The 27773-nt window shown below is 39.2% G+C and overlaps 2 long non-coding RNA genes across 9 annotated transcripts in view; one reads left to right on the top strand and one right to left on the bottom strand.

Annotated features, from left to right (window-relative positions):
• LOC120748544 (uncharacterized) overlaps window positions 1-27773 on the bottom strand; it is a 72991-nt gene that overhangs the window by 21313 nt on the left and 23905 nt on the right. The window contains exon 2 of the long non-coding RNA XR_005699388.1: window positions 23506-23553. This is a non-coding gene — a long non-coding RNA (uncharacterized LOC120748544). The remainder of the gene's footprint in view (window positions 1-23505; window positions 23554-27773) is intronic.
• LOC120748543 (uncharacterized) lies at window positions 1213-26673 on the top strand. Of its 8 annotated transcripts, none has more exons than XR_005699382.1 (8): window positions 1213-1350; window positions 2718-2828; window positions 6019-6098; window positions 8641-8710; window positions 9212-9394; window positions 11419-11645; window positions 11760-11841; window positions 26344-26673. It is a non-coding gene; the product is annotated as an uncharacterized LOC120748543 (long non-coding RNA). The 8 variants fall into 8 exon arrangements; XR_005699386.1 differs by lacking the exon at window positions 26344-26673 and adding an exon at window positions 12008-12159; XR_005699383.1 differs by lacking the exon at window positions 26344-26673 and adding an exon at window positions 4091-4196 and having other exon boundaries at window positions 1219-1350; window positions 2723-2828; window positions 11760-12159.

Below are 27773 nucleotides of genomic sequence, written 5' to 3'. Positions count from 1 at the left end.
ATATTTCTTTTTTTGGGTGGGGGGGTGCGGGGGGAGAAGGGAAAGGGAAGAGAAAGAGCGAAGGGGCATTAATCCAGTTTACGAAAACACGGGGAGAGAGGAAGGAGGAGGCGGGGGGGGGGGGGTGGGGGCGGCGGGCGAGAAAGAGAGATGTGCATGTAAGTGTGGAAGTCATCCTGTCTGCTGCTGCAGAGCCGGGAAGCAGGAGCCTCCGTGTCCCGGGCGCTGCCCCGAAATTTCCACGGCAGAGAGCGGGGGGGAGAAGGCGGGAGGGAGGAATCCGCTGGCGGGGGGTGGTAGGGCGCGGACGGGAGATGAGGGGAAGTCTGTCCTGTCCTGTCAAGCACTCCCGGGAGTGCGGGCAACCGGGACCCTCTGGAGCTCCGGCTGTCCCGCGGCTCCCGCCCGCCCCCCCGCCCGCCTCCGCGCCGCTCTCCCCGGGCCGGGTGTAAGCGGCGCTCCCGGGATCCCCGCCCGGGCGCGGTGCCGCCCCGGGGGAGCGAGCGGGTTACCTGCCGGAGGAGACGGCCGCTCCCGACCGCTGAGGCTGAGGGAAGCCAGTGACAGATCCGCCCCGGACCTGCCGCCGCCTCCCGGAGCCTCCCGCCTGCTGCCCGCCGGGGTCCCGAGGTGACTTTTCCCGGCGGCGGGGCGCAGGTTGCCCCCGTTTTCCAAAGACGCTCTTCCCCCACCCGCCCAGCTCCCTCTGCCCCAGCCGCGCCCGCTCCCTCCGGCTCTTACCGCCTGTGCCGGCGGCGGCGGCGGCGGCACCCGCTCCGAAGCGCGACGGTGAGGGTGGAAGCGGGGTAGCGGAGGGGAGGGGAGGTGAGTTTCGCGGGGCGGGAGGGCGGGCGGCCCCCGCGCCTCCCGCGCGGCGGCGGCAGCAGCGATGCGATCGGGCATCACTCGAAAATGGCGCCGAAAGAGCGGAGGGCTCTTCATTCAAATTCGTTAGCGCCAGCCCCGCCGCCCCGGGGCATGCCGGGAACGGGGGGGGGCGCGCGGGGGCTGAGGCGGCAGCGCCGCACGGACACGGCGCTCGCTGTCAATGCCGCCCCTCCCCCCCCCGCCGCTCCCGCCGCCCGCGCGCGCGCTCCACGCCCTCCCCGCTCACCGCGCGCTCCCGACCCAACCGCCGCTAATGGGGAAAGGGGGGGTGGGGGGGGAAGAAAGGGAAGGAGGGAGGGAGAAAGAGAGAGAGAGAGAGAGGGAGAGAGAGAGAGGGAAATGTCACCCGGAGCCCGGGCCCGCGGGGGAGAGGTGGCGCGTTAGAGATGTGTGTGGGAGAGAGGGAGCGAGAGAGAGAGAGAGGGGGAGCGAGACCTCCGCTGGCCCCGCGAACTTGTCAAGGTAAAGGCGCCGGTGGAAGGGAGGGGGGTGGATAGGGGGGTGCGACAGCGGATTTTGGGAAGGTAGGGAAAGGAAGCCCGACTGGGGGAGGGGGATGTGCGCCAAGAGGACCTGAGGAAAATATGAACAGCGCCTCCCTCCCGCGCCCCTCCCGCGCCTCTAAGGACCCCTGCGGCTCCCGCTGCGCTCAGGTTGCAGCCTGAGCCCCCTTGTCCCCCCACCCCCCCCGCCCCATGGCCGCGCACCCCGCCGCAGCCAGAGCAGAGTTCGGAGCGCTCGGCGCTTGCCCGCAGCGAGAGGGCCCGATCCCGATCCCGACTGGCAGCCGCCGCTCCCCATCCCCCTCCTGCCGCCGCACCGGCTCCGGGCGGCAGCGCCCCGGGGCGCCCCCCGGCCGGGCTTGCGAGCAGCCCCCGAGCGGCGCAGCGGGGCTGTGTGGGCTCATCCCGGGGCAACGCGGGCCCGGAGCGCACTACACTAGTCATTGCATAAAAAAGCGAACAAAAACCCAAACCAACAGAAAAGCCCCACACCGAAAAAAGAAAAGAAAAGGAAAAAAAAAAAAAAAAAAAAAAAAAAAGCGCAAAAGCAAAAAGCCCTCTCGGAGGAACTTGACGGAGCGAGGTTCAACTCGGGCAGCGCTCCCGCCTCGGCTGCGCGCAAAGCGCTCGGAGAGACGGCGAACTTTCATTTTCACGCCGCATCCTCCCCTCCGCACCAAGCTGTGACTGATCGTAAGGTACCTGATGGCCGGGTTAGTGCTCCCACCCGCTTTTCAGGGATGGGGAAGCCGAGATGGAGATTAGCGAGCTGCCGAAAGCCGCGGGGGGAAGGCAGGCTACAGTGCCGCCCGAGCCACTCGCTGCCTGCACTTGACTTGTGCCTCATGAAGGTCCTTCCCTGGGAGCTCCGCGGACCCTGCCTCGGCTGGGAGACCCAGCGCATCCCTGCCAGCCGCTCCTCGGGCTTTCTGCCTTCACCGTTTCGGGTTTTTTTCCTAATCCGATGCACTTTTTAGAACGGGAAGGAAAGCAGGGGCCTCAGACCTGCAAATTGTTGTTCTCATGACTTAGGGGAAGATTTTTCAAAAGATTTTTCATCATGGGAGTCTGGGAGCTCTGTTCCCACTGACTTTCAAAATCTTCCCTTCACGTCTGTGAGCAAGTCCTCTTGAACTCGGTTGGACTGCTGGCAGACGAGCTCTAGCAGGCTCAGGGCCTAATGCTTTTCATGATTCCACTGCTCCTGCTAGAGCTGTACTGACAAAATATGAGCAGAACAAGTTTTGAAAGGGAGAGGTAATTTCTCTCACTTTTTTTTTTTTTTTTTTTTTTTTTTTTTTTTTTTTTTTTTAACCGCTGCCACAGTACAGAACACCAAGCTTTTGGGGCTTAAAAAGCCTACACCAATCATGGCTACGAAAGAGAGAGTTTGTAATTCTGGAGCAGTTTAAGGAAAAAAGTAGTGCGATGCAACATGTAAGTAGTCACATAGCTAATATTATGCATTTATGTTACTATATTTTCCTCTGAATTGAACTTTGGTGCTGCTAAAAAAACCTGATTCCTAATTTTTTTGAACCAGGTTCTCAGTGAAAATGAGCCAGATGACAAAACTTCAGATCGTAAAGCCATTCTATAAAAAGGAGGAAATATGAATGATTTGCAGTATATTTACTTTTTTTTGCTCTTCTTTTATTAAAATTACTCTAAGCAAAATTTTCAAAAATTATGCCTTTCAACTGAAAAGAAAGATAGTACATTTTTTCTATTTTTTTGCCCTGAAGGTTATGTGCCTGCGAAAAGGAAACTCTCCAGTAGAAATAGCAATGAAAACAGTAAAGAAAAATATAAAATTATGATGTTACTGATATCACTTCTCTGTACTTAGATTATGTATAGTTTTGCCCTAAAATAATTCTAGTTATTATTTTTCACCTATTTTTCCAGCTCTTAAAAAAAAAGATGTAGAAAAGAGTATGTCAATATTTTGTGATACACTGTTTCTATGATACATGGTACTCTCTAATATGAAAAGGACACTACTGTCCTTTTGGATACCATTCCTAAGATTTCATTAAGATTTTTAATGAAAGTGAAATTTTTACCTCCCTTAACATCTCTCAGGTTCCATTCTTAATGCACACAGGCCCCAGTTCTGCACAGACTGAAATGTATATTATTATGTGTAAGCACACCGAGTAGTTCTCTTCATTATTATGCTCTTGTGTTTTGGACTTACAAAGCTAATAGTGACATTACACAATCATTATTCTCAGAATTACTTAGGACTGCATAAAGCTTAAACCTAATGTAATAGTCTTAGTTTACTCCTTCTATCCATATCTCTTAACTTAAATAATGGACAATTATAATAATTTGTGGATCAGAATGGGTAAATATTTAACTGAGAATTAGAACAAGGGAGAAAGGCAATTGCTGTGTAAAAATCCATGTAGGAGGAGGTGGCTGTTGCATTCTTTAGCTGTAGCATCTGGGAGAGGATCATCAGTGTGTTTCCTCAGTGACTAGCCAAGCCAAAAAGTCACAGCAGGAACACAGCTGAGGACAGAAGGAAAAGAAAGGGATTTTGAGCCTCACCAAAAGTAATGTCAATCCTTTAGATCAAATTTCCATGCCAGACAAATTGGACTCATCAGAGTGGTGGATGTCTTATCTGCTGTAGTAGGAGATATGAGGTTAAGCTGCAGTTTCTATAATCGACTCCTTTCTTTATGCAGTTCTCATTACAGCACTATCTGAACACCTCCTCATAGTGCCTGTCCTGCGTTACAGGTTCTTCTCCTCAGAAAGTGCCATTAAATTGTCAGAGAATCTCCTCATACGGTAATAAGTGACATGACCAGCATTGGTCATATTATCTGTTCTTTTGTTGCCAAGGGAAGGAGCATGTGCAATTGAATGTTTTCAGTTTATTGTATCTGTCTTATTTTCCATACACATTATGTCTTTATGTTAGTGAGGTAAGGCTGAAGTAATGTGTTTTGTTCTTCAAGCAAGGTGCAGTTAGATTTCTGATGGCCCTTAGCTCTTAGGCAGTTTCATTCCTTAGACTTTCACCAGGCCCGAGAAAGTTCTGTCTGTAGAACTTCCAGCTTTGTTTTTTTGCACTTCTTTCATAGACGCTCTTATGTTAGACGAGAGAAACTGTTGGCAGCTGGATCCAGTCTAGAGACCTAGAAGACACTTCTTTAGGAATTCTGGGTTTCTGCTGTGGAGAATCCTGAGACCCCAAATTTGTAAATTAAAAGTTAGAGAAAATCGGTATAAAAAGGGATTTATAATAACCTACATTGCTGAGATGACAGCCTCCAGCTTCCTGTCCTTGGAGTTTCCTAATGCAGCAGGCTTTGTGCTTGGATATACTGGATTGCTTAGATCCAACTGAGAGGTGGCAGAACCAAAGCAAGGCACTTGTCTGCTGAAATGACACAGAAGCTCATGGCTCGGGATGGTTAGAAACCTGGAGGCATTCTGCCTCAGGCCTGCATTACTTTACAAATTAGCTTGCTATGTGTTTTTAAGATTTATTTTACAACTATGAGGATTAGAGGCATTTGTTGTAATGAAAACTAGCATTGTGTCATTACTGTGCAACATTTTAGTTAGATTATTTGGCTTGCCTGAGTTCTTGCATGTTATTCCATTTCATCTGGAAAGTTCCTAGGTAAGTTAGACCAACTGAGGGGCACTAAGGTACACCCACATGATTATAATAATTGCACACCTACATATTGGTTTGGTATTCAGTGTTTGTATTGTATAGGGACATAGAGCCAGTGGGAATTTGAATTTTTTTCCTACTTATTTTTATAATTTGAGCCCTGGCTTGCCACTGATGCTCATCCAGCCTTCTAGATCCTTGTTATAGGTTCATCTAAGCCTCCCTTCAGGCCTCCCCTGTAAATTTCATATCACTTCAAGTTTAAAGTTTCAGTTTAATAACCTAGTAACTGTAGCTGGGCATCCTCCTTCATGTCTGTTTTGCTTTCTTGCTGTAGCCATTCAGTCTGTAATTTACCCTGACAAATACAGGATTTGGAATTCGTTGCTTTTGCACTTTTAGTCTGCTTGCAAATGATAGAGGTTGTAATCTAGAAAGGACTAAAGTGGGCAGCATTTGCTACTGTACAATGAAAACATAGTTTTGAATTTGCCAGAATAAATCTGATCTAAGGATGTTTCTGTAGACTAATGACTGCAAAAAGTATGTACTGTCTTAGAACATGCATATACTTTATTAGATTTCCTATGAACTTCTACATGAAAAATAAAGTTAATTTTTTTTTCTTTTACCTCCTGAGTTTTCAATAGCAAATGTTCCATTTGTATTTTTTTTGAGCCACTAAAATGCTCAATATAGCATAAAGACGAGTGGTATAGTCATCGAAAGGTTGGCTTTCTGTATTTTGTTAGCATCTTATAGTATTAACTCCAACATATCTATAGGCCTGACTCATAAAAACAAACATATCTCTGAAGATTTAAGAAAGGATTTGGTATTAAACTTAGGTTCTGTTGTAAAGTTTTGCTTAAATGGTCTAACTGTAACTTCTAAACATTTTAATATTTTTGTGGATTTAATGTTGTGAAAAGTTCTGGCTTGATATCTGTGAAAACTGAAGCTCATTCTTTATTCATGGATTAGTTACAGCAGAACAGTGGCCAAGCAATCTTCTCACAGAATGCATGAACTTCAATCTTGAACTGAAGAAGACTCATCCAATGGTGAGAAAAGACTGTGGTTGTCATGACTGTTAAGTTAGGATGCTCTGTTATTTTTTGCTGTTTAGCACTGATTCTGCTATTTTATAGGTATTGAAGTTAGATTTTGTTAGGGTAATTTCTGGGACCATAACCTAATTTCTCTTACACACCCCATATTTCAGCTGTTAATTTTTCAAGTTTTGCTTTATACCTTCCTGTCCTTAACTTCAGAAATAATTGTTAGTGTACAGTGAATTCATTAATTAATTTCTTTATTACTTTCTTTAACCTTAGTCCTTTGCATGTCCCTTACTTTCACATGAATAGTTTTATTAGTAGCACTACTTAGAAGAGTGAACTTCAGGATATAAAAAACTGTTTGAAAGACTGAAGTTTAAATTTTGCAGGTGTGTATGCTTGCAACTGAATGAAATGCTACTGAAATGAATGCAGGAGTGGGGGATCTGAAAGTGCTTTTAGCTAGTATTAGTTTGTTGCTCTTTTGCTGTACATTTTTTTTTTTTTAAGACTGATGCAAGATGTTATTTCTTCTCTTGTTTCCTAGTTTCTGAGAAATTTTGAACTTTGAGCTTCACAACATTTATAAAATTTTAGTAGTGCTCATAATTCTCCTGAGAAGAACAAAACATTATTTTGTTGGGCTGTTTTGTGAAAAGGTGACTGGATATAGGGAACTGTTTCTCTCTTATTTCACTGCCTTAATTGGGTCTTTAATCCTACTCATAAGAATCACTAGTAGTGATTTTTATGTATATGGATTTATTAAGCAAAGATCTAAAAATTGAGGATTTTCCTTTCTTTTAGGGATATAAATAAAGGGTGGAATATTGGTAGCAGGGGCTTGCTTGTGTAAGAATATAGTTATTAGGTGTTGTTGTTGACTTCCTGGTAATTTAGATAGGTGACAGTTTAAAATACGGTGCACAGAGTGATCCATAGTTCAGGAGAAGGATCACAGAAGTTCAGAGAATGCTGAGGTGCCCCAGTCCTTTTTTGGTATCTTAACAAATGGCTCATTTCTGTTTTCCTTTAGTAGCTGTATTGTAGAGTAAGGAGTAGAAGGGACAGAACCCTATTAGTGGCTTATGATTTCCACAGTTTAACCTCTGGGAATATGGGATATTAACCCTGTCTCAGCTGTTTACCAAACTGGGTTTGGAAGCACAAGCATGCTTAAATAGCCAAGAGAGATGCTGAGCGCTTTATGCCGACATCTGAGCTACACCCTGTGTTAAGAATTACTTTAGTACTGTTATCAACCACTAAATTTATTTAATCCTTGCCAGGGTTCTTTACCATTTCATATTAAAAAAAAAGGTTTAATACTTAAACCAGAAAGAAGCAGAAGTTTTCAGGCACAGTGCATTGAGATGTAACCCAAGGTCATTTATTTTTAATACAGATTCAACAATCTTTTTCTTTGTTCATTCTCAGCCATTTTTTTCTTTAGTTTTCTTTTAGAGAGCTGATCCTTGAATTAACTTTGAGCATTTAACTATCTGCATTCTCTTCATCAAACAATCTTGCACTTAAATAAAAATACTTGCATGAGTACAGGAGAGAAGAGCATGAATCCACATTAGTCCCTTGCATCTTGTATTTGGCTTTGCCTATCTGGTAACCAGTGGGCTGGATCCTGACTAGCACCAAAGTGTGAGTCTGAGTGTTATTAGGGTAAGAAGCTGAGGCTCAGTTTTGAATGTGTTTTTAATACTACAGACCTAGTGAAAGATAACAGTAGGATGTAAATTGATTTCCAAAATGAAACACTTCTTCGGTTTCGTAGCTGAGCAGAGTTTAGCTACTCCAAATGCTTAGAGTTAAATGGTTTAAAGGTTTTCTTTAGGCATTTTTTGAATTGATGTAATTCTTTCACTTTGACAGAAGAAGAATTAGGCCAATGTCAAACGGTTTTGAAAAGCCTATTTTCATTACCCTGCTTAGAATATAACTTTGTTTCTTTTGTCCCATCCCCTTTTGGTTGAATCACTTTCACTTCCCTGACTCATATCTGTTGTGTTCTGCTAACCTTTCCTCTAATGTCCCGTTTTGTATTAACTTTTCCACTCTGATTATTCTTTGTCTCTTTTTTTATTGGAGTTTTAGAGATGTCATTATACTTTTTGAATTTCTTTCCTTCCTTCATCAGTTGCTGGAATCCAGCAACAAATAAAGCCCTCTGATTTTAAGTTTGCCTTTTTAGTAAGAAATATACAAGTTAAAAATGTAGTGCTATATCTATAGAAAGGGTAAACAAAGCATTGTGGATGCTATTTATGGAAAAGGAACCAGGTTTTACATATTATTAAAAACTATTCCCTAATTTTGGATATCAGGATCCAAGCAGTAAGATCAGGATTTAAGGTGATGCTTTAAAAATCACTATGCTTATTCAAAACAAACAACCAAACCAAATCAACAAAAACCAAAACACCCCCCAAAAACAACCAACTCAACCAAAAAAACCACAAAAGTACAGGTATACTGATTAGACTTGATGTGGCTGTTTTACTGAACTGTGTGTCACTGAACTTTTTTTAAGCCTTAGGAAGGACTGATGGAGTTGGAAGAGAAGCAGGGGTCTCCATGAAGGGCAGTCAGTTATAGTCATGGTAAGTTAAAAAAAAAAAATTTGTATTTCTGATAAATTTTCACCTTTATGAAGCAGCCTGCATTCAGGGCCCTGTTCACCTTGCAAAATGAAGCCAGTTTTATTGAAACAGTCTCTACATTCTCTGGGGTCGTTTATGCTATCACTGTGTAACAATTGTGCTCTGTTGTATCTGACTTTGTGGTGTAACTCCTGAATGAAAACAATAAATGACATAAAAATCATTATTTTCACAGTGATTATGCTGCGGTGTTTTCATGCCTAGGTTCTGAGCAAAACAAGATATATAGGATCGTGTTATCTCCTAATAACTTTCAAATCCCCTGCTTAATTTCGGCTGCATTTGATATAGAGGTAGAGGTCACAAAGTCAAGTTTCTGCAATTTGAATGAAATTTAGCAGCTGTGAGTAGAGAAGGGACTCAAATTAGTGGCCCCGGGGTAGAAAAAGCCACAGCACGGACTCAGAAATTTTCTGTTCTGTTCAACCTGTTGCCTTGCAGGTCGGCATGCTTGGTTGGTCTGCCAGTCGACACGTGCAGCTCAGACCTGGCCACAATGTGAGCTGCCTCCTGTTCTCCTAAACATCAGAAGTGGAAATTTAGAGTAATCTGTTTAGAAAGGAATGGGAAAACAGCCAGGCTAGCTTCGGCACAAGTATGTTGGTGGCACCTATAAGCATGCAGGTAGGTATCTAGACTTCATTACTTCTGCTAGTCCTGAAAAAAACCTTGGTTTTGCCAGGGCCTTCTAGTCTCCCAAAACACTTGTGAATCATTCCATGATATGGTGTTTTCTATATCTGGATTAGAAAAATGTTTTTCTTGTCCGTGTCAGAGAAGGGAACTGTTGAGACAGCTTCAGTATTTCATTTCTTTGGTTGTTTAGATATTAGCTCTGAGCTATTCCTTAGGCTGTCAAAATTGTAAAACTGTGTTTTCAGTTCTCTCCAGAAACTGACTGTAATTTAGACTGTAGCTATGTGTCCCTGACCTATTCTACAACCTACTCTTTTGGAACAGTGCAGAAAATATGCATTGTATTCCAATTAACTTCCTTTGTGAAGAAAGATGTGGAGCTAGATACAGGGGGAGAAAACAATATTAAGATCAGGCTTCATCAAGTTACCAAACTGCGCTGCAACTTGTGAAATGATAAATCTGTAGCTGCGCGATTTTGTCACCAAAATCGTACTGAGAGGTCTTGTCTGACCATTCATCTCAGTCAGTGAGAAATGGGCAGGTTACACTTGCCAGAGATGCTGTGTCACTCGCTGTACAAGCTCAGGTAGGCATACTAACTTGGCATATGGCTGATATTTTTAAATTTTCTGTGTAATGTTAGACACGGGTCAAGATACAACACTTTATACAGAATTCAGTGCTGCAGCATATTCTTTAAAAACAGTTGAATTTCTCAGAATAACAGAAGCTCAAGAGTCATGCATATGACATGTAAAATTTGAAAGAAGTAACATGAGAAGAAACACTTTCAGTTCAGTATCATAAGGTAACTGTCTTGAAATGTCAAATTTTGTTTGCCCAGTTGAAAACCATCAACCTGGCAGCAAGGAACAAAAACTTGTGATACTCATTTCCATTTTCTGCTAATTTTCATGGGGTTTTTTGGTTTTGTTTTTTTTTGGGTTTTTTTTTTTTTTTTCCCCCACAAAATCAAAGCCAAGAAGAGAACAATTAGTCATTACAAAAAAGCCCCTCAAACAAACTGCATTCCATTTTATGCAACTTTTGGGTTGTCAGATTCTCAAATCCTTTCATTTGGTCCCAGTTTTTGTTTATTTGTTTTTAAGTATTGTTGTTTCTGCAGAGCTATCTGTATTAAAGGAATGAAGAAATGTTTTTTTGCATGTTTCCAGGATCTATTGGTTCTTAAACCTTTATCACCAGTAGTCTTGCCTAGTGTTACCAGTTAAATATTACTTAATGGAACCTATGGCTAACTGGCTTTTAAATGGTTACAATATTTAAAGATATTGTAATTTATAACATTTTTCTTTTAAAGATCAACATAGATGTGTTTTTAGTAAGAAGAGTAAGGTCAAATACTGGATGTTAAGTTTTGTGTGAGCAGCAAAGTGGTGGTATATTCTTGTTCAATGTTGTGTGCTTCCTGTGTTTTAAATGAGGTTCACGAAGTCCTTAAACTTGGCAAAGTTTTTCATAAGGATTTTTTGTTTAAAAAAACTGCCACTTTTTTTTTGTCTAAAAATTACTAATTTTAAATTGCTTTTCATTATGTGTTTTTGAGGACTTTAGTCGTGGTTGCTACTATATGTGGTCAGATACTTTCACAGTCATGAGGACCTCAATGAATTCACAGGCCTATACTGTGTCCATAAAATGGATGTTGTGGGACAGATTTTAAGAAGGTTGAAGCACTAAAAAGTGACTATTGCACAATAGACCAAAGGAACTAGAATAATTAATTTTTAGAAAATGATAATTTAAAAATTATGTTTCAAGTAATATCAGTAAAAGCTTCCATAATGTGCTCTCACTACATGTAAAATTCATAAGCAATTTTAAACCAACATTCTTTAAAGGAGCTAAAAAGTCCTATAAATAATATGCAACTTAAAGATGTATGGAACTCCTTTATTATGTGCTAAATGCTGTAATAAAGCAGGCTATCGGTAGATTTTGCTGCATGTTACTAATTTTATTTTTTTTTAATCTCGGTATTTTTGCAGGTGTGTGGAGGAACAGGTCCTGTTCTCGCTGTTGTTACTCCCACATAGACAGACTCTGTAATTGATTATGTGTGGGTAGGGCCCTATTGAAATTCAGGAGATTCTGCAGTAGTGCGGGGTTCTTTTTATGAAAGTTCAGTTGCAAGATCAGGACCCTACTGTGACTCCTTACTGTGCATTCTGTCACTGTCTCATTGGTTGTACTGGAACCTGCCTATTGGGATAATGTAAGTCCTGCTTTCCCCCCACTTGTACTTTAGATGTGAATTAATCATAAAGCATTTCTAATTAGAAAATTAGTATAATTTACATGCATTCTTTTAATTATGTTTTTTTGGCAGTACCAAATACTATATTCCTCAAAACTTCTTAATGGCACTGAGGCTTTGTGGATAGTTGATCACATGATGAGAAAATTCAGCTGTAAGTACATCAAAATGATTGACTTTTTCAATAGTTAGTCTCTACTGATGTTGGCAAACTAATAGTGATAAAAATGTGAATCAAGAGGTCTGACTTACATCAAATTACTTCAGTTCTTTCTAGAAAATATCTACAGTATACCCATTAAGGATTTTATTTTACTTAGGTAATAGACCATGGGACCCTGAAGTTCTTCCCTACTGCAGTTAGGTAGGGAGTTCTAAGTTGCTTGTTTTCTTTATTTTCAGAATGGTGTGTCTCTGACTTGCTCTGTGTTTTGGCTGATAAACTTTTTGAAATTTATAGATCTGTAAAAACTGTTTATACCACTAATATTTGTATAGATATTGCAAACTGATTTACTAACGTAATTGTCTTGCTGGGTGGAATACTGAAATGTTAATAAATATACACTTTTATTTGTGTCAGTGTACCTTGGTTAAATTAAACTGAGCTCGCATCATGAGTGAATTTGATCATACATGCTGATTAGCTATAGTCTTAGGCAGAGACTACATATTACCCATATCATATGTCAGTGGATTCACTCAAAAATAGCTATAAATATCTATGCTTGGGTTAAGGAGGAAGTTCTTTTCCTGTAGCTATGGGTACAGTCATTGCTTTGACTCCTATTTTTATATACAAATGAGCAAAAGCTACATGTAGGTGTTTTCCCTGTATAACAAAAGGCACATTGTAAACTCTGTACCCTTTTTTATGATGTTGTATTTCCTTTCTGGTATTTAAATTCAAGGATGTTTTCAGCTGTGTCTTAATATAAAAAAAAAAAAAAAAAAAAAAACAAAAAAAAAAAACACCAAAAAAAAACCCACAAAAAAAACCCACTGGAAATGTTACTGAATTTGTGGATAATAATCAAGGGGCTGTAAAGGTCTGGAGGAATTGTATGTAAGGACAATTAGAAATTATTCCTCATGAGGCAAGGGCACAGATAGTGATTGATGAGTAAAGGTTAAGGAGCATGGGATTATTTTTATTGTTTTGGCTCAAGAATGGCATGAAATTAAAGTAATTTGAAGAAAGAGCAAGACCAAAAAAGAAATCAGACTCCGATCAGAGGTAGACTAGAGAGTGAAGTTAAAAAAAAGCAAACCAACAAACAAAAACCCCCAAAACAAAACCAAAACCCTTAATATGGGTTTGAAAAATATACCTGAGAGGAGAACTAAATGGGTAGCTACTGGTATTTTTCATTGCACTGAATATATGATACATTTAAGTTTAAAACTTTCAGTAAATGCTTTTCCTGAAGTTTTTGATTTTCTTCTGCTGGAGAAGAGTATAAGAACTTTGAAGCATTAAAGAAGACTCAGTGACTACTTGTGAATTACAGTATGAATTGGGTATTCATGATGACAGTTACAACTAAGAAGAGAAGACAATGGGTTGCTAAATAAAATTAGTGCCAAGCAGAAGCCCTAATTTCTTGTTCAAACACAAAACTTAATAATTTTGAAATGCATCACCTTCAACAGTGCTCAAACCACAATTTTGTTATGTTCATTAGGGGATGGGTATTTTCAGAGTTCTTGTTTAAAAACCTGAACACTTACTCTTTTGAGATTTTCCAATATTAAATGAAATTGAGATTTTTCATTATGAAATGAAATCATGATTTCATTTCAGAAACTGAAATGTTTCAGAACACTGTTTCATTTTGCATAAAAAAATCCTGCTGAGTGTATTTTCTTTTTAATGTGTTTAGACCTATATGTTTGCTGTTTCCACCTTTTAGTCCTATTTGCCATATATATTTTTTACTTGCAGTAAGTTGGGTAAAAGAAAGAAAAGCAGTGGGAGATTAGGTGATTGCAAAAAACACCTAGACACAGTCTTCTAGCTGTGCCTTTAGATAAGAAGTGCCTCAGATCTAGTTTCAGAGGAGAAAAGGGAGGAAAGTGGCATGCCAGTGAGTTGGGTATGAGGAATCCTCTGCATGTTTCATCTCTATCTGATTTTTTCTCTCATCACCACTGAGATAACCTGGGTGTGACTGCTTCCCCTTCCTGTGATTGCAACTTCCCAGTACTTTGAGGGAGATAATGTTGGGGCATAGCTCTCTCCTGCCTGCAGCAGTGCTGCTACAAATGTTTGGAGAAGAGGGAACGCTGAATTGTGTCCTGCTGTAACGAGCTCTCCAGTACTCACTGCTGCTTAGCCTTGTTATTGAGTACCTGATCTGATTGTTTCTTTGGTTTAACTCATGCTGTGATGCTGTAATGACTGGAACCAGGACAAAAGTGAGAAAATATCAAGGGAAGGAGATGATGTTTTGGAATGTAGGGAAGTGGGCATTTGCTGCATGGCTACATATTGAGAATACCTCAAGAGCTGAAATACCAAACTACAGCAACAGAGTAAGTTTCCTTATGAGCACTAAGAAGGAAGAGCAAAGGAATGTGCCTGAACATTCAGCATGTTAGTTGTAAGACTCTGAGATATTTTCCTCTATTGCTGTTTGCACTCTGCTTGTATGGTGATTGTCCTGAATGTAGCATGTCTCTATTTGTGTTGAATGAGGCACTCACATTGTACCATCATGAACATTGTTTTTCTTCAACCCTTGAAAGTCAGAACATAGTAGCATAGATAGCTGTAACAAGTTAGTAATAAATGTGACATGGTAGAATTTTCTCATTTCATAGTATTTATAGGAAAAACAATGTTTTATGCATTTCATATACCTCTTTTCCAATCCTAAGCAGATTTAATGCATGAAAATTTTCTTCAGCCGTGCCCGTAGTTCCTTATTTGCAGTTACAACTGTTGGTCTTTTGTTACTAGGTTTTTTGTATTTAGGTTGATGCCCTCCCAAAACCTCTCTGGACTCTTTATGAACAATACCATCACGCTGTCATTTGCTTTGTCATCAAATCTAGTGTAAACCTGCATTTTGGGAATCTTTTTCCAGTCCTTTAGGATGATTGTTCTTCTCTGTCAGTAGGTTTTTCATGGACCAAGTCTTTATTAGAAAATCTTTTACTTTGCCTTGACAAAATGCAGCCTTGCCTTGCTCATTAGCTAGTCAAAATGCTGCTCTACTGTAAATACCATTTTCCAAACCTACTCCTTTTCTATTTTCAATTTCCTGCTTCATTTTAAAGCAATAAAGGTAAGCTATCTGTCTTTATTTTCAAGGCTCACCAAGACTACTTCTACCTGATACTTCTCCTTCAGTACCAAGAGGTTGACTCTGGTTTTGATCAACATATGATGCCAGCTTCTGTCATTCAGTCATTAAATTTTCAGACCACACTGAATATTTTCTCCTCAGCTGCCTCTCATGTTGACTTCTTCATAAACAGATGTGTTCACTATCTTCCCTCTAATTTTTTCTTAAAAGTTTTATGTATTGTGGAGCTTTAAGCAATCCAACTAGATAACAGATATATTGCAGGTGTATTAACGCCAATGCATGTCACAGTAGTACTGTGCCATTGCATTTGGACTCTGCCATGATCCCTCTGTTGTTTCTTTATGTAAAATGTAAGTATATCTATATTTTGTTGTGTGTTTATTCATGGCCCAGTGTAATACAAAGTGGCCCATGGTGAGGCCTTCCAAGATTTATGGTAGTACAGGTAAATAATAATGAATATACACTGGATACTGCAGTGTGACTGTTGGATCCTATTGTGCCTAATTCTGTGTCATAATTTAATGCAGAAAGAAGGTGCTCCAACCACAGGCCTCACAAAAGGAAAAGAAGTGAGTTGCAGCCAACAGAAAAAATGCTAGCCCCAGAGGCTTTCTCAGCTGTCAAACTCAAGTCTGTAGCTACTGGCATTGTGTCCTGAAAGCACTTGAGATAGGGGGTAGCGGAGGCGAGTAGGGAGAGGAGAGAGAGGAGAGGAGAGGAGAGGAGGAGGGAGCGGAGGGAGGAGGAGAGGAAGGCGCGGAGAGGTATCTTTTTCTCGCTTCTAGGCTCTTCTCTTCTCTTCTCTCTCTTCCTCTTCTCTTTATTCTTTCTCTTCTTTCTATTCTATTCTCTTCTCTTCTCCACAGCAGTTCTAAGAACAGATTCTCCCTTCTCGTATATAGGAAGTAAATGCCAAATGTCTGCAGAGTATGCAGAAGGGACTTATACTTCTGTAGCATCCTCTCATTGTATTCCATTCCTGACACAGCATCTTCTTGGTACAGAAACTTGAATAACCACAAACTATTGCCATTCATCAGTCCCTTTTTTGAAATGGCCATTTGACTCCTGTTGGGCAAGGAACCTATGCAAGGTCTTTATTTGGGGTATCAAGGCACATTCCTATCTCGTAATGCTATGCTTCCATTGTGCCTCAAAAGCAATGAGTCTTCAGAAAAGTGGTAAGGATGAATTCAATTGGGAATTCCCCAGGTATGTCACCCTCTTTCTGTAAATGTGTCTGCATGTAACCCTTTCTTTTAAAGGCACACTGAAATGTCAGTGTTTAGATCTTGAAGAGATGATGGAATGTTGAGTGCCTGGCTGATTACAGAGATGGTAGATTGGACTTTGTAGACAAATGGTGCAGTATGTACCAAAGAAAATATAGTCCAATAGTTTCATTTTATCAGGATAAACCACAAAATGTAGTTCTATATGGTTCTATGGCTGAATAGGAGAACTTTAGTAAGAGCTCTGGGCTAGGTGGTGAGATGAAGGCAATTGCTGTGAAATACTGTGAGAAACTGGGGAGTCTGTACAACCCAAAACTTGATCATAGCAACAGTTCTTGGTTATATATGCATAGGCTGGATAAACTTATTGTTAGGCCTCATTAGGCCATCATGCATAGGGTGTGTATTTAGATATCATTGAGCACTAGTTTTTGAGCAAACCAGATAGGGAGTCCAGAAGGAGAGAGACAGCCCTTGATTTAGTCTGGATCAACATACAACAGATGACTGTGGAAAAACCATTCGGTAGTGAGATAATCATACTCAAGTTTGTCATACTTGAAGGAGAAAAAAAGATTAAAATTAAATTAAAAAAAAGGTCTAGTCTTGTTTAAAAAAGAATTGTATACTAATGAAGACACAGTTTAAATAAATATTAAAAATACATGGGGACTTTGTTTTCCGATTCTAACCCAATTAAGTACGACTTTTCTAACACACTTCAGCAGTAAAAGAAGCTACTAGAAATAAATACAGATTTTTTTTTACAAAGACAAAATCCAAGCAAGCAAAGCAGAAAAGAGTGCAATTCTGGCAAGTGTAGACCTAATATGAGGCAGAACTAAAAGATTTTGAAATGCAATGGGCTAAAATTCTAAAAGACAAACCCATCTTTTTCCAGTGGAAATTTTGCTAGTAGGGAGGTGAGTTTAATAGATAGTTGTGGTTAAGGAGAAAGACAAAGCCATTACAGGCAAGGTTTATGACAGGATGATTAGGGACATTCCCAAATAGGGGTTGTTTTTTATAGGAAATAGTTCAGATTTGATACCTCAATAAAAGGGTTTTTTTAAAAAAAATTGAATAAACATTAATAAATTGCCCAATAACATGCTGTTTATTAAGCAGTCCTAGAAAAATTCAGAAATTAAATTGGTAAGCAAACCATGAACTGTGTTGTGTAATATGGTACTTAAATTAGCCTTGGTAACAGAGGAATGGAAAGTAACAAATGTGACCCTAGTTTTAAAAAGAGTTTTAGGGATGGTCATGGACTAATAGACTAAAAAGTCAGGCTAACATGACAGACAAAATGCCAGTGATTGTGGTAAAGCATACAGTTTATAGGAAAATGGATAGGTGTAATAGCAACCATCATGGCCTTTCTACTAGTAGTTTTGTCTTAGAGCTTTGCTAGTTATTTGAGGGAGTAATTTCCAGATGCCTAGGAAAAAGTGATCCAAAAGTTTTTAAAAAATTCTGTAACTGAAGACTGTTAACAAAATGAAGTAGGGAGTCACTTAAATTTCTTTGTGGATTAGTAAATGGTTAGAGGATAAGAAACAGTATAGTGACTAATGGGCAGTTTTAAGACTGCCCCCTCACAGAGGTTTGTACTGGCACCTTTGCTGGTCCACCTGTTCCTAAATAGTCTGAAAAAGTGCAATTGTAAGGACTGCAGATAATAAAAAGAAAATATTCACAGTTGGAGGCAGACCTAATGTTGACCTTGAAGAGCTGCAGAAGGATCTCACAGCAGGTCCTGTGGTGATCCAGGAGCCATGGCTGTCACAGTGGCCAGATATCAGTGACCCTGCTGTTCAGCTGAATCCATCATCAGAGAGAGGCAGTGGCTGTTGGATTACAGCAGCCATCAGCCCATAAACGGTGAGCTCAGCAGGCTGTGACCAGTCCTGCCACTCAGGAAGGCAGGGACTTCTAGCTGTTCTTTTTAACAGCAGTGGCTGCAAAATGAAGAGAAGAGTCGTTCTCACAGTTTTCTCAGCGTTTCATAACCCCAATGGGCTTAAAGTACATGTTTTGAACTTGGAGTTCCTGCCTGCTACAGGGTTGGAATACGGCTGTTAAAGTGATAGGTAATGTCTTGCTGCTGTGAGAAGCCAAGGCTCTCAACCCACCTTATTGGCGTTTGCATGGATTTTTAGCAGCTTCTGTTAACTTCTTAAAATCATTCTGGGTCTGTAAATAAGAGATTCTTGTCCTCATTGATTGATGATAAATTTTAAAACATATATCAAGTATATACTGTTCCCATTTTCTTAAATTTGTAAATTTTTTTTTATTGTTCCTTTTTCCAGCAGTAGCAATATTATGGATGGGCAGATCAGTTTTACTTCTGTTGTTCACAAACCGGTGGGCAATGGCAAATGCCAGTTTTCTGCTACTTCAGAAGCTAAAAGCAGTCTCAGGCCCTAAAATTAATCCCAGGGGAAATCAGATAAAGAAGCAGAAATGTTTCACACAGAAACCAGAAAGTCTGGAGAGAGGGATGGAGTAGAAGATATCATTGTACCTTTGCAACAGCTGGAATGGTCTCCAAGCTGTTGTCTGCAAATCCCAGTGGACTCCAAGGCTATGGTGAATTGAACATCTGTTTGGCTAAACCATAACAGTGCTTTAAATAGTGTTTCCAATTGAAAGTTTGATCAGATGGGTGTGTGGTGGCTTTTGAAAATTGCTGAGGGCTGATAGTGATCTGTTGCTCAAAACAAAGTGGGAACCAATATTCTGGAGCTTATGAAAATGCAGAGAGCACTCCCTACCTTCTCAGTTTTAGGTAAGTTGTTTGCCTCTCTGCAAGAAGCAACAGCAAGAGGTGCCCAGAAGGGAGCCAGGAAGAATAGTCTGGCAACATAAATCCTTCTGTCCCCATCACACCTTCCCCAGTAACAGAAATACAGGGTTCTGAATCCTTGAGTATCCCTAAAATTCTTCACTAGTCCTACTTTTCATATATATTCCCAATTAGTAAATTTAGTTTTCTGATAAGTATGATTTTTCAAGTCTTGGGTCCTCATCTGACAAAAATAAACTTGCCAGCTCCTCTAGATGACAATATATATCCTTCTTTGAATTAAAGCCTGGTTTCTCATTGCCAGAAAAACAGATTTTAGAATTTTCTATTCTGTCATTATTAATGGGCATAAACTTTCCTTAAAATTATTAGTCTTATTACCCATTTGTTACTTTTTCAAAAATCCCAGTTGTATTTGACCAACTTCTTTTATTTCCCTGTATGATAATTTTACATTGTAAAAAGCTTGCTTGTTCTTATATCACTTCTCTTATTTTTTTCTTAATATTAAATTTTTTCTGGCATCATAAAATAGTTATATTATCAGTGCTTTTAATTGTCCTTGATGTAGTTTACTTCCCATTGTCCTGAGTACCATACAAGCACATCCATAAGTCATTTGTAGAGATGTTAGCTTTTCCAGCCTTCTGTGCATATTTTTGTTAGGAATTGCAGCGGTATCAAATTTGAGGCACACCAAACTATAAGCTGTATTCAAGTGGTATAAATGTGTTTATCTTAAAAGAATAAGTTAAAGAAGTAATTTGTTGGATCTAAAATCACTATATTTTATGAAATTTAAACAAAATACTAGAAACAAATACTGACAATGGTTTTTTTAAAAGGATAAAGCAAATTGACAGGTGCTCTGTTTAACCTTTTTGTGTTCCTTTTTTTTTACTCACGGCTTTTGATACAAACGTGAAAATGAGGAGGGTCGTGCTTGTGTTTATATTATCTTGCTAAATACCTGTTGCTCGTTTGCATGATTCTGATGTTGTTTTTGGTCAGACTTGAGCTACAAGCTGAGTATTTGCCTTCTATCAGAAAGCAGCTTGCAAGGAAGGAGAGAGTGACTTCAGCTATACTGTGGAAAAAGGTGGTTTCCTGAGCTTACCTGTGAGTGACAGGAGTGAGGGATTTATGAGTCCAGACAAGGCATATGGGTATAGAAGCCATGATGGAGTTTATTGTTAGGTCTGAGCATAAGCGCACATGAAGGAAGAATTTGCAATAGGTATCAGAGAAGGGGTTTCAATAAGAACTGGAAAGATCACAGTTGGATAAATACACTGGGGTCTGTTGAAAGTCCCTTTACTAGAGAACATGGCTACTAGCTCACGCCACACTTGTCCTAGTTACACCCTTACCTATCTTCTGTAACCTCAGCTTCTTGTCCAGTTTCTGCACATGACTCTTTTAAGTGGAAAACCTACTTTCCTGCTTACTCCAGGAACAATTACAAAGGTACAAATGCAAAGGTACAAATGGTCCTATAAATCTTCTACATCTAAAGCTTGTGTTCTGCCCCACTATACTTTCTTCAGCCTCCTGACTGCGGAGTTCTGCACTGCAGATGAAGACAGACAAATGAATCACAGAATAGAATAATTTAGATTGGAAAAGCCCCTTAAGATTGTCAAGTTAACTATAAACCTAACCTAAAAGTCCACCACTAAACTGTGTCCCTAAGTGCTGTGTCCACATGTCTTTTAAATGCTCTGGACAGCCTGTTCTAGTGCTTAACAACCCTCTCAGTGAAGAACTGTTTCCTAATATCCAATCTAAACCTTCTCCTGGTGCAACTTGAGGCCATTTCCTCTTGTCCTGTCACTGGTTACCTTGGGAGACCGACCCCCATCTGGCTCCACCCTCCTTCCAGGCTATTGTAGAAAGAAATAAGGTCTCCCCTGAGTCTCCTTTTCTCCAGGCTGAACAACCTCAGCTCCCTCAGCTGCTCCTCATAGGACTTGAGATCCAGACCCTTCACCAGCTCCATTGCCCTTCTCTGATGCTTCAGCACCTCCATGTCCTTCCTGTAGCCAGGAGCCACAGACTGAACACAGTACTGGCAGCATGGCCTCACCAGTGAATACAAAAGGATTCAAACGAGATGCTGTGTAAAGCTGGCTGCACAGTAGTAAATGCTTCTCCTTTACAATGTACAGTTGGCATCTTCTCCAAGTGGGACATGTCCCATCATCTGGAATCTGCAGAGTATATGAAATCTGCAGAGTGTAGATGGATTTATTTATTCCTTTTCCCCCTTCCTGTAGCACTCATAAGAACGTGATGGAGTTTTTTCCACATGATGAGTTATGACTTTTAGATAATGTTTGTCTTACTAAACAGCAGAAAAAAAGTCTTGGATTTCTAAAGCCTGGTCTTTTTGATTTGCATTTTCCTGTGATCTATGATCTTCCTGAATATAAATTAATATAGAGGATTATTACACCTACTGGTATTTAATTGAAGCTTATGGACAGCGGGATTACTTTTCTTAATTATTATTTTGCAGATCTTAAAAAGTTGTTTATGAAGACTAAAGAGTCTGCAGAAAGACTGAAAGCAGTCTCATAGGAACATGCCCTTAAATGAAAGGGGTTTTTTTACATGCAATGGGTTTTTGGGGTTTTTTGGCACAGGTCTTTTCATAAGTCCTTTATTTAACAATTTGCCTTCTCAGTATTGATTATGGTTGTGTACTTATGTCTATGACTAAACTTAGCCAACGAGATACATGATTTCTGCTCAAGTTTGGAACTCAGTAATTAATAATCCTGTCAGCACATGACTATACAAATAGATTATGTACCAAGATCACCATAACAATAGGGAAAAAAAGCATACTTTTGGGGGGAGGGGTGTTGGTTGGTTTGGGTTTTTTTCTGAGGGTACGTTATTTTAAAAGGAAACTATTTTTGTGTTTCTCTCTTGATCACATTTCTACACTGGATATGGAGATCATTCTTTTAGATAGTCAACACTGGTCCCTAAAAATTGGCTTTACTTTTATTGTTTGTCATATGTCATTTTATCTTTAAAGACTGCCGGAGTTCATGATTCCTGAAAAGTAACACCTTGAAGTTCTGGCACTACCTTCTACAAAGCTTACACTGAGCTGGCTTCCTGTTACTGTGTCAATGAAACATCAAATGTTGATACTATGTGTGAAACAACATTTGATATTATGGCTATTAAGCTACTTGAAAAAATGCTATACAGATGGATTTTGTGTTTACAAAACCTGGCATTTAAAAATGTATGTCATGGATGTAGGTAATAAATGTTGTTTATGAATTGTTACAGGATAGAAAATACTTATATTTGTGTACAGTATGCTAGTCTTAGCTCTCTCTGTTTTTATCTCCTAAATGTCTTATAATGAGGTGGTTATAAATACTTAAAGATATGAATAATTTCATTTGTTGAAGAATTGTATGCATCATTTAGAATGGGTCCTAAAGGAGAGAAGTGGACATGCACTTCTCATAACAGCTAAATATGAAAATAAGGTATCAGAGATAATGATATAGTTTAAATTTATAAAAATCATTATGTTTTGCTGTATGAGCATGGCTCTTCACAAAATGGTGATCTCATTCAAAGGTTACAGTTATCTAAATAGATTCATTGCTGAACTTTATTCTAGTGTTCTTATATCTTTGCTGGAAATAAGAGAACACAAACACTTACAATTTAAGTTATTGATCTTCAGCTATGATAAAGCTTTCAGAACTTGGTATTTAACCCCAGGATTGGATCCATAGCTCTTTTAAATTCTGGAATTCCAGAAACTCTGCAGGTGAGTAGGAAAAAGCAAAGGAGGAAACTGAAATGGGGAGAAGGAAATTATTCTCCTTTATAGAAGGAAAGATGGAAAAAAAATCTTAATGAGCATAGAAGAAATAATAGGATGAAAGAGAAGAGTCAGGTGAGTATTTCCAGTAATGTTTTGTATATAGTGCTCAGATATGTTATGCTTTGTGCTTGTGTGGAAAACAGAGTGGGACTTCAGCTTTCTAGCTGCTGTTCTTAGCTGTACTTTACTCACTGTGCATTTTTATTTTAGCACAGTCACTTCTAAGGAAGGCTTTAAATTGACTTTCAGGGCCAGCCTGAATCACAGAATTCATTATGTTGCTGAAATGATGACTACCCCAATGTTTGTCTTCCCAAGTTAGCTCTTAAAAAAAAGCACTATTAGACATGAAAAAAATCAAAACCATTTTTAAAATATATATTTCTCTTAATTCTAGTCACGAGCATTTGGGAAAAGGCACAAGCCGGAATGCAATAACAGTTAAGAGTGTCAGAATTTCTGTGTAAAATCTAAATGCAATAGTACTGGAATTGAAAATAGAAACTGCTCATTAACTGTTACTCAGCAGGTCTAGGCAAAGTCAATCAATTCATAACCAAATGTAGCTGTAGAGCAATGGATTACTTACATTGGCGCTCATTACAGGTTCGACATCGGTGTTGGTTTCATCCATAAGCTGTAATAAAATAAAATAAATTAGGAAATTGCAAAAAAAAGTTTCATTCAGTAATTTGTTCATGGACGTGCTTAGTTTATGCATGACTCCCATAAGTATATAGAATATTATAGTAAGAGTATATGTTTAGGGAAATCCCATGCTTTTTAAACTGAGCAATTAACAAATATTCATACAGTGACTATAACTGGTCTTCAAGAATTACTGTGCAAAAAACCCACTTAACTACAGAGATAAGGAGCTCCCATTTTCGCACATTCACTCCATGGTACACATAAAACATTTTTACTGCTCACCTGAGCAACACTTCAGCGTAACTGAGCCCTGAGCTGACGTACAGCAGAATAACATCCCCTCTAAAAGGGGACAGAGATGAAAATGGGTGGGGCAGGGAGAGGTCTTATGGTGCCAGTTCACAATTAATTTTGGAATGGTAACATCTACTTTTTGGAATGTAGTGTATTAATTTCTGCTGATAGAGATAGGTCAGCATAAGAACTATGCTATAAATTGCTGTGTGATAGGGTTCCCATTCCTGTGCCATGTCTATGTCACTGCGCAGCAGTTTTTAAGGGCACCCATTAAAGATACGAATTAAAAAAACCTAACATATCTGTACTCTTCATGTTCATTCTAAAAGGAAAATGAAACTAAATGCAGATAAATCTTTTAGAAGTTTTAAGTAAGAGACTTTTTAGTCTATTTTATAGTTAAGCCTTTGCCGTTGTGTTGTTCTGCATTGATGTTGCACTATTTCATGTTGCATGATCCTAGAATGGTTTAGATCATGTAAATTGTTCAGTGCAAAATCCCATTTCAAGTATATTTAGATTTTAAAGACGTCTTTTTAATCACATTGTAACTGGCAGCTCTGGATTGTCTTCATGTAATAGGCAGTATCAAGATGACTGTATTCTGAAATAGTCATTAGTGGAAGACCACTCCAGTCCCAGGATTATGTCTCTCAGACTTTCCATATTGACAAGGAAGTGCCAACAGTGAGCGGTCCCTTTGGTGTCTTCCAGCTCCCAGATCACTGCCCAGGAGGAAAGCTCACTTTCCCATCCTCTTCTCTGATTATTTATGCTTTGGTACTGTTCTGTAAGTACACAGTCTTGGCTTTGCACCTGGGCTGGCAGGCTGGTGATGAGTCATTGAAAACTAATATAGTCATGAACAAAGACCCTCTAACTAATTAAAGTTAGAAAGTGGTATGTTTATTCACCGGCGGGCGGCACGGGAGTCATCTCCAAAAGGCGTGGCCGCCCCGAACAAGGCTCTTTGCTCTCTATTTATTTTCCAAGAACTTACATAAAATATATATGCATAACTCCAGCACCTCCCATCCCCGCTCTGTATTAAAATGAGGCTATCAGTCCTTCACACGTGCACAGTTCTTCTCTTGAATTGGGTCGGTGGTCTCGAATTGGGTCAGTGGTCTCAAAGGATGAAGTCAGGAGAGTCTTCATCAGGTCTCTGTGACCCTCTGGCACTGTCCAAGGTCCCCTGCTTCGTGATTGACTGATACCAAGTCCAGGTGCTGACCATTGCTCTTAGTGGTTTCAATCTGTTCTTATGACAGTTCACTTACTCCACTTTTTCTATAAACAAGCTCATAATACAACAGTTATCTCTAGCTTGGGCATCTAATAATCATTAACCTACCATTTACTAATCTAACTTACATCTTGATCAATATAAATTGTTTCTAACCCTTAGCTAAAATCTTAACTCTTTAAAGTCATGTCTCAGTGAAGGTGGTATGAAGAGATTGTTTCCACAGACCAGTTCCCCGCTGAAGTTTCCTGCACAGACAGGGCTGTATACCAACTTTAAAACCAGCCCTTCACCCATGACTCTTTTATTTAATGATAGTTTCTTTAGAATGACCGTTATATTTGTCCATGGCCATTACGTTGGATTTCAACATTTTTTCACAGCAGTATAAACTGTGTTTAGTAACAAATAAATGAAATATCAGCCATGCCATTTTAAGTATCAGTTAAATGTGATATTTAATGAATTGTGTCTTAAAGTTTGGAATAGAGAATTCCAGTGACGTTAAGCTTAATTTTTTTATTTACAACAGATAAACTTAAAGCCTAGTAGTACATAATCAGTTCTAACAGGAAAGCAAACTTCCTTTTATTTGGGTCAGACTTCATTTTTGTGCTCAGTGTAGTGCACACAAGTACTGTTCAGTAGTAAAAAATGCAGCACAAACGTATTATATGTTCTGTGCAGATGAAAGTCATTAGTAAATTTTCTTTGTTCAGATTAAAAGAAGTTGAAAATATGCTGAATCACTTATTATTTTAATCCAGATGTTGTCCATAAATATTAATCTTGAAGATGAGATGCTAGCTTCATAAATTCCTAGTGAACTTCACAAAATGAATTACATTTCAAATATGTGATTCAGAGTCTGAGATTTAGACCTTAGGATGGGATGAATCGCCCTCTGGAGGTGCCCATTTTAGTTTGCTGACTTCACAGGAATCCTGCTCTGCACTGACTAGTTCAAACTAAAAGTTAAGTGACTGGCCTGTTACTTTCATTGAGAAATAACTGAGCATTTCATACCATAGCAGATCTTTTCTTTAGACCCTCTAAGAATGGCTGCATTATTCCTCACCTTTTCTGTCAGAGTTCTCGTACTGTTTCTAACATGAATAAACACAATTGTTGCTGTTGCCATTTCCTGTGTATTGTTTTTTCCTGTCCTTTTCAATCTTACCTTATCTTTCCTTGTTTTTTTTTCCTTTTTATTTTTCTTCTGACTCTTTACAGCTGCCATCCTTTCTGAAGCTTTTCACTTGCTACCTCTCTGGCAATCCTGCTTTCCATGTAGAAAGTATTGTCCTAACTTCTGATGTGGAAGACTGCTGACCCTTCCTTTGATGCTGATACCAGTATTTTCTTGGCTGATAGTATTGTAATGAAGACATAGAAAAAGAAGACTATGGCACTCATGAATTTTTTTATGGTTTGAGTAGTCAGAAAATATTGTTCTCCTGCCTTCATATAAAATGTGTTGGTTTTCCAATGTAATTGTAACTTAAAGATGTTTGTAGAAATGTAAAATGAAATGTAAAGAGTATAAAATCCATATTAAAGACATAAAAGTTTAATAAAATATAACATTAGTCTTTCTTTTAACAACCGAGTCCTACATGGCTCACTTGCAAAAAGGGGTAGACTTACAAAGTTGCGTAGTGGTGAAGTCCGACTTACTAAAAGGTGGAATTTCTTTTTCTGTTCAGTAATTATTAAAAGGTCAAATTATTTTCCTTCTCCCTCTGGTAATATTTTCTTGATTTATAAATGTTAAAGATCTCTCCTTCTCTTGAGTTCTGTCTTCTCCCTTTTTTTTTTTCTTCCTTTTGTTAACCTAAGTTTGTGGTTCCTTTCTACACTTATCTCTCCTAACTCATTTGGTCCAACACTGATCCCTCCTTTCTCATATGTTTGCTTCCATTTGCCTGGAGTATTGCCTTAAGCGTGATCATGTATACTCAAGAATATATTTACTTCTAAATGCTGGATGGATCTGCTATTTTAGGACTTCCAGGAAAGCAGAAAAGAAACTTAACAATTCATGACAGCATTTTAGGTTTTTTTACGATACATGTGCTTCAGAGGATCAAAGTACCTTGCTTCCTGCATCAATGGAATAGTAACTATAGACAGAGATAAACATTCTTGTAAAAATAAAGACTTATGGTACTTGAGTTTAATATAGGAATGCTAACTTAAAAAGAAGATTGGAATGAAACCATGCTGTGTTCATAAATGGTATGGCAAACGTTTTCAGCTTTGTTTGCATATAAAGAAAACTGCTATTGGAAAGAGTGCTTTGTATTGATAGCAATATAAGGAGATAGAATTCTTTGAAAAAGACAACTAAAAGGTATACATGCATAAAATCAGGAGAATTTTTGAAAATCATGTTCTGCTGTAGCAGAAATACTGAATAATAATTAATGTTTTTTATTAGGCATGCTAAATGTTCCTTAGATAATCTAAATTATTTGGATTGCAGGAAAAGGAATGCCATGATACAACGTAAACAGTGTTGTTCAGAACTTTTGCTTTATACATGTAAAATATTATTCTGTAGCCTCTTCTGATACCTACTATAATTTGCAATTATAACAGTACTAATAATAGCAATATACTAGAAAATTACTGGAGGTGTGAATGAGAATGACATTTATGGT

This window comes from Hirundo rustica, chromosome 2, assembly GCF_015227805.2.
Source record: "Hirundo rustica isolate bHirRus1 chromosome 2, bHirRus1.pri.v3, whole genome shotgun sequence".
Taxonomy (NCBI): domain Eukaryota; kingdom Metazoa; phylum Chordata; class Aves; order Passeriformes; family Hirundinidae; genus Hirundo; species Hirundo rustica.
This window is presented reverse-complemented; position numbering and strand designations above follow the sequence as displayed.